Source organism: Moschus berezovskii, chromosome 16 (genome assembly GCF_049115385.1).
Source record: "Moschus berezovskii isolate FMDL1 chromosome 16, NW_MosBer_1.0, whole genome shotgun sequence".
In the NCBI taxonomy this organism is placed as follows: domain Eukaryota; kingdom Metazoa; phylum Chordata; class Mammalia; order Artiodactyla; family Moschidae; genus Moschus; species Moschus berezovskii.
Genome location: NC_142475.1, coordinates 82,071,850 through 82,079,648, shown reverse-complemented (window position 1 = coordinate 82,079,648; position 7,799 = coordinate 82,071,850).

The following is a 7,799-nucleotide window of genomic DNA, read 5'->3' as shown; positions in this document are numbered from 1 at the left end:
AACACGTTAATAAGCCAGAGTGGAACTTGCGTGGGCAGTGGTGATAATGTGCCAGACCTTAATCCTCTGTGGAAAGAAGAGTTTACCATGAACAGATTGAGGGGCTCAGGGAAACATACTCCAGGAAGAAGGAGGAATGAAACCTAAAATACCCTGGCGCGATAGGGTGATTTATAATAAACACATACTTGGTCTTTTTCCCTCTTCTGGCAGAGTGCCCCAAACCCTTGCAAGGTCATAAGTGATGAGGTTTAAAGAGTCTTTTTGCATGTCAAAGAGGTTGTTTCTGGACCCACCAGAGGAGAGGGCTGGCCGTCAGGAGAATCAACCTTGGGACCAGAGGGAACTGTGAACCTACCCCCAGCTCTGGGGAGGGGAGAGGGGCTGGAGGTGGCATCTACGGCCAAAGGCCAGGGCTTTAATCAGTCCTGTCTCTGTGATGAAGCCTCCATACAAGCCGAAAGGCAGGGATTTGGAGAACATGTGCGCTGGCGAACACGTGATGATGGAGAAGAGAGACAGTGGAAGCCCCAGCCCTTTCCCCTGCTTTCCCTGTGCGTCCTCCATCAGGCTATTCCCGGGCCTTGTCCTGTTACCATTACCAGTGATACAGCGAGTAAAATGCTGCTCTGGGTTCTGCGAGCAGCTTTGGCATATCCACCAAACCCAGGCGGGGGCCTGGGAGCCCTGAATCGCAGCCGTTGCTCAGAGGCACAGGTGATGACCTGAACTGGAGGCTGGCGTCTGAAGCGTGTGTGGAGGGAGTAGCTGTGTGGGCCTGAGGCTTAACCTGTGGGACCTGACACTGCTGCAGAGAGAGGGTCAGAGCTGAGTGGAGCTGGAGGACAGCAGCTGATGCGCAAAGCGCGGCCTATTGGTGGTGTGGGAGAAACCCCCATGCACACCCATAGATCGGAATGGGTGCAGAATCCAGCAAGTGGTGGGCCAAGAGACTGTTATACATGTAAGTAAACATAACCAAATGCCGTCTGTGTTTAAAAAAGATAATGCCCTGCCTGTGTGCTTAGTCGTGTCTGACTCTTGGCGACACTTTGGACTGTAGCCTGCCAGGCTCCTCTGTCCATGGGGCTTTCCAGGCAAGAATACTGGAGTGAGTTGCCATTTCCTCCTCCAGGGGATCTCCCCGACCCAGGGATTAAACCCACATCTCCTGTGTCTCCTGAGTTGCAGGCCGATTCTTTATCCACTGAGCCATCAGGGAAGCCCCCCAAAGATAATAATATCTAATTAAAGGCAGTAGAAAAATACAGAATGAAAATAATTGAAAATATTACCATGTACGCCTCAAGAAAGTAAGTGTTCCAGGGTCCTTGCGTTGTGTGAAAGAGGGGTTAATATATTGATAAATTTTGGTCCTTAAGTCAAATAACTGGTTGTATTTCAACATCTCAAAGGTAAGCTGAAAGGAAATATAATCTGTATAGTTTACCAACCAATAAAAGATAAAAGTAGACTAAAAGTAAATGTGTTAAATGTAACCACTCCAAAATCAAGAAAGAAGTTTTTTTTTTTTAAAGTAGAGTGAAAACAGGGCAAATATAGAACACAAAGAAGATGGGGAAACAAGTCCAAAGATGTTGGTAATTACGAAAAATATGATCAAAGCACAAAGCCCAGAGTCAGTTCTTTATAACTGAAAAACAAGAGAGACGGCACAGTTCAAACAACCGGGGACCCGACTAGACTCCTCAGAAATCAAAAAGGCGAGAACAAGACGAACAATTCAGTTCTAATACATTTGAAAACGTAGTTGGAATAGGTGGATTTCTAAAAGTATACAGTATGCCAAAAGTGACTAAGGAAGAACTAGAAAGCCTGACTAGTTCTATAATTAAATGCTGATGAGCAGGACTAGTTAAGGGGAGATGGGGAAGAGTCACGTGAGCCAGGGAGACAAGATTCCTGGAGAAGGAGGTGGAGAGGGAGTCAGGGTTTGGGCGGGTCCCGGCTGGAGAAGGAGCAAGGAGAAGCGAGGTCGCCCTCCTGCCTGAGACCCCTGTCAGGGCCAGGCCGGGGTCCAGGCGAGATGGACCTCCCTTTGCGCCCGGGCCAGCGCTGTGCTGAGACCCAGGTTCGGGGCGGGGCACCACTGACTAGTTCCTGGAGTCCTGCACCCACCTCGACAGTCCCGGCAGGCCTGGGGGCGCACAGCGGGGGCCGCAGAGAACACTGGACCAATTTGCCCGGACTGAGCCCACCGCAGCCTCGACTGTCCGGGCGGCCCCTACCCTGGTTGTGGGCTTCCAGTCTGCAGCCTGGCCCCCGCCTCGGCCTGTCCTGCCCACTCAGCTCACTGCACAGTCCCTCTCCCCAGCGCACGCCCAGAGGCAGGCAGAGGTGTCCTGTGCAGCCTCCCTGTGTGCTCTGGTGGACCTGCACCCCCAGGTTCTCAGTACCCCAGCTGTTGGGAAAGCAGGCCTGCTCTAAGGGGGACCAGACCCCTAGGCCAAAGCCTGATGACTCTGGGGACATTCAGGACTGGGGAGGGACAAGGACAGGGAACTCCAGCCAGACTGGGGCCAGAAGAGCCTCTCTCCTCCTGAGGGCTGATACCCCATCAGCAGCCTCTGAGCCTGTGTTCAGAAGGCCCACCTGGGTGCCCAGCTACCCACCCTGCCCACCTGCAGGCTCAGCCTGTCCCCTCCCCTGGGGGATCACGTCCCTGTTCTGGCTGCCCACGCTGGCTCTCAGGGTCCCACCCTCTCTTCCTAAGAATCAGCACCCAGCCCCACCCCATCCCTTCCCTTCCCTGCCCTGCACCCCTGCCCACCCTCCTCCAGCCCAGAGCTGGCCTTTAGCTGGGACCGGGGTGGAGTCTGTCAATCGCTTCCCCGCTAGGGGCTGGGGGCCTCTGAGCCTGGAAAGGATCTGAGGGGGTCTGGAAGGACACAGGAGCATGGCAGGGCAAGGGACTGCAGACACAGAGAGCTAGTGAGTGGACAGGCCCCCGAGGCCATGGGCAGCCCAGCTATCCTGGCACCCTGACCCCCAGGACGCCCCCACCTACCATCTGCCCCCCAAGGAACTCCGAGTGACAGAGCTGGAGGGAGCCCATGGGGGCGCCGCCTTCTGCCTTTTCCCAACTCCCCTTCTGGGGTGGGGTCCATATGGTGTTCCCAGGGAGCCATCTGAGCCCAGCAACACCTCCTCCGCCTTCCTGGGGCGACTACCACCCTCCACCCCACCCCACCCCCTCCCCCGGCGCTGGCTCTCCCCATCCCCAGTCAGGGTGCCCACTGGCTGGGAGGCCAGGCTTGGGCGTGGGGTGCGGAACGTGGGGAGGAAGAAGCCCTGCCCTCCCGTCCCCTGGGCCTGGGGAGGGGCCTGGACTGGACTGTGCTGACTCCCCAGGTGTGAGTGCGGGTTTCCAGACAGAGGAGTCTCAGGCTCTGTATTTCCAAATGCTGGGGCCAGCGCACTTCCATCAGGCAGGCGCCCAGCCTGGCAGGGCCCGGGCGTCTAGCCTGAGTGGACTGCTAGGCCCCCGACCTGCGCCCAGCCCCAGGCCCGACCACCCTGGGGCGGGCCCAGGGCTGACAGTCCTGGGGGGGCGGTTGGGGAGCCGTGCAGCTGGGCGCTGACGTGAGCAGAGCCGGCGGGCACTGCTTCCGCCTCTGCCAAGGCCTTATTTGGAGATGCTTCCGCTCCAAGTGGGGCCGTGACTGGCACACTCAGAGCTATTCAGAGGCGCCCCTCCTCGCCTGGCTATTTTTAGGGCCTGAGAAAATAAGTCGGGGGGCCCACTGCTCCCTGGGCCTAGAGAAGCGCTGAGGCAGAATGCTGGCCCCAGAAGGGGGTCTTGGCCGAGCCGCAGGGGAGACTGAGGACCAGTGGGGAGGGCCTGCCTGAGGTCGAGGCCGCCTGCTCCGGCAGACCCACGGTGGGAGCAGGGGCCACCATCGGCTTGCCCTGCCTGCGGGGTCTCACTGCCTTGGGCCCCTCTGCAGGCCTCTCTGAGCAGACCTGGGCAGGGGCATGGATGCTGCAGTGGGTAAGGGGGCAGCAGGGGAGGGGACATGCCAGAGGAGTTTCCGCTGGGGACAGAATCAGCCCACCGTCTCCCCGGGGGCTGCAGGGAGGGGACAGTGGAATCCCACTGGCAGGGGCTCCGAGACCTCCCGGGCTACAGGCAGCAGGTGGCAGAACCGGAACATGGGCGGGGCCTTGTACCACTGCCCCCCCACGAGCACTGTACTCTGAGTTTCGGGATGGCTCCAGGCAGAGCCTTGGTCCCCTCCCCAGGGCCTAGGGGTGGGGTTTTCTCAGAATAAAGCCTTCAGTCAAGATACATGCTGGGGCAGGGGGAGTTCAGCGGGAGGCCCAGATTTTACCTCTGTCAGAAAGCGTGGATGGCCTGATCACCTCCCAGGGAGGCAGGATGGCTGAGACAGGGGTGGGTGGCACTTTCTGGGCTTCTTAAGTGGCACCCCAGCTGCCCTGTCACCTCTGGGTTCCACGTGGAGAAGGTTCAGGGAGGCGGCGGTTCTCCGGGTCCTCCCTTCCCCAACACAGGCCCTGGTTTCAAGAGGTCACCGTGAGCAGGTGGAGCAGGGCTGGGAAGGACACTGTAAGCTGGTGGAAGGTTCTGGAACCAGCCCTGGAAAAGGAAGCACACTGGATTTGCGTGGGAAGCCTGGGGGTTGTGGGGTCGATCCTTCCTCTTGAATGAGACACAGAGGGGCCAGTGGAGGCTAGGGGTGCCCCCCTGGTGGTCATGAGCAGCCCAGACGGCGATGGGGGAAATGTGAACAGCGCGGGTCAGCCGCTGGGGGCAGGAAGCGCTCCCACTGCAGCGCGAGGTCAGACCGCAGGGAGGACTTCCTGACAGCAAGTGTGTCTGTGCTGGACGGCAGCCAGGAAGTGCGAAGGGGGAGAGGCAGGTGGGAGACTTCGCCAGAAAAAGCCTCTACCTGCCTGGAAGCGGGCCCACCCCAGGGAAGGGAGGGGACCTTGTTGGATGTCCCTCCGTGCCTGCACTGTTGGCGCTGGTGACAGGAAAGGGAATGAGCAGACGGAAGCCAGGTGAGGAGGAGCCGCCTCCCGTCTCAGGAGTGTGGGTGCTGGTGAAATGTCGGCTCCTGACGGCTCCACCCCCAGGTGACTCAGAGGCTCTAGTCACTGTCCTTATCACCCCTCCTTCCACCTGTCAACCCATTCGCCCTCCAGATGCTCCCGGTCTGTGGGCGTGGGGGACGAGGTGACCTGGTGAGATTCCGCTTTTCACTCCCAGAAGCCCCACCATCAGCAACATAGATCATGGTGACTGCCATCTTAGACATCACCAGCACCAAAATCACTCCCCACCACCACTTCCTCCATCTCCAGCTCCAACTCCACCACCACTTCCTCCATCTCCAGCTCCAACCCCACCACCACTTCCTCCATCTCCAGCTCCAACCTCACCACCACTACCTCCATCTCCAACTCCACCACCATCACCACCTGCATCCTCCCCACCACCACTTTCTCCATCTCCAGCTCCATCCACAAAACTGTCACCACCACCCTGGGCTGCACATGTTCCTGCCCATCATAGTAACCACCACTGTACCCAGCCCCACCCCTCTCCCTTGGGCACGGTGGTGCTGCTGAAGGCACACGAAGGGCAGCAGAGCAGATGTTCTCGGCTTCACGAGTGACAGGTTACATGGCTGCCCTTGGGTAACCCACCCGTGAGGGCAAGGATCTGGGAATTAGAGCCGGGAGAGTGGGGCTTAGATGCAGCCTCACCCTCACCACCCAGAGGGACTGGCGGGATCTCTTGGCCCCCGAGTCTCGGCGTCCTCATGTGCATATGTCCCCATCGGGGGCACAGCAGTCCGAACAGCCGGAGGAATACAGGGCAAGCCGAAGGTTGCGGCGGTCCCCGCCCCAGCTCCGAGCACCTCACGCCCTCGGGCCTGAAATGCTGCCCAGCATGGGGCTCACCCCAAGGTGATGGACAGCAGACTCAGGCAGGGCCCTCGGGTTTTGGTGAGTCTTGTGGAACCCTCCCTGGTGGGCTTCTTGCAGTGAAAGCCAGGGAGCAGAGAGCAATTTCTGTGCCTGGTCACCATTCCAGGCTGTCAAGAGCACTGAAGAGCTGTGAGCATGGGTGGGGCCCAGGCAGGACAATGTGCAGCCTCTCTTGTAAGACATGACCTTCTTAGAAAGAGGGGCCAGGATTGAGGGGAAACTGGGGGAGTCAGGTCACAGGTTGATCCAGATTCTGGTTGTTCTGAGCCCTGGCCCTGGTCACATGCTGACACTGACTTTCATTACACGCTGAGCCCTGACCCTGCTCATATACTGAGCCTTGAGCCTGACCTCACACTGAATCTTGACCCTGGTCCCACACCGAGCCCTGATACCAGTGGCTCATGCCATTGGAGTCATTCCTCTTGTGTGCATGGAGTGGGTGGCTTGGGTTCCATTTTGTCTTTAGTGCTTTTCCTTCAGTTTTTCCTTTGCATATGGTTCTGGGCACAGACAGGACAGGGAAGATCAGGGAACTGGCCAGAACTTGTGCTGGCCACTCCACAATGATGTTGGTGAACCTGCTGCAGAACCCGAGACTCGCACACCCTGACCCCATGCTCTGTACCTCCTTCCCAGGGGTGCTGCTGGGGCCCAGGACTTCCTCCACCTGGACACCCTGCTCCTAGGGTGTCCAGATTCCTTCCATAACAGGTAAAGATGAGGGAGGCAGTACAGGCCATGGTCCTCATCTGAATCCCCCCGGCCAGATGGGCTTGGAATTCAGGACTCTGGATTTAAAGCCAGACTGGCGCATGTGTGAGGCTCCACCGAACACCCCAGAGGGAACACACTAATATGTGCAAGTGTGCATTTAGAGGCTCAAATGAGCCATAACGAGCTCACATCTTGCTGTTTTGGGTCACATCTTGCTGGCCAACCTCACCCCACATTTTGGCTTTCTGGAGTGTTCAGAATTGGACTCGGGCTGTGTGCCCTGGGGAAGCAGTGGTTCCCAAGTGCCTGCTGTGTGAGGCTGGAGGGCTTGACACCTCTTGGCTGCTGCATGACTCCCTCCCTCACTGTTGTCCACTCACACAGGGTCACACTGGTCACTCAGCCCCTCCCAGCCAGGCAAGGTCCCCAGTCTCTCTCCATCCTTGGTAACTGCGGTCACTCAAGTGGGCAGCCCTCACCAAGCTCCTCCCCCATCCCCCTGCTGGTGAAGACTATGGGCGAGGGGGCGGGGTCACAGGTGACCCATGCCTGGTGAGATGCCCACAAGCTGGGGAGAGGATGGGCAAGGCTGCTACGGGAACCCTGCTCCAGGCAGCACCCACCACTTTTTAGCTGGTTCTGACATTGCTTTCCTCTTGGATGACATCGTTAGTGGCCCATAATCTCAGGGTGCTGGGGCCCCCAAATGCACGTTTCCTATGTGGGCAGGCCTCTGCCTGCTGCCTCTCAGGGCCCAGGGGGTCTGCCTGGCTGGTAGAGGCCCTGAGGTTCCCCACAGTGGGGCGCACAGCCCAGGGTGAGTGGATCGGCAACCCCCCAAGGTAGCCCCGCAGGGCTCCTGCCAGCTCCCTGCAGAGGCTCAGGCTGCCCCCTGCTGGAAGCACAGGAGAAAGGCAGGAACCGCAGCGTCCACTCCCTCAGCCAACCTTTCAGAGCTCAGGCTGAGAAGCAGGTGGGTAGGAGCCCCCAGGCCTCCCCAGCCCTCCCCGCCCAGGTGGAGGGCCACCGAAGTCGGCGAAGACCACCACCAGCCCACCAGAGTCCCAGTGTGTGTGCCACACAGAAGAGAGACACGCAGAGAAGCC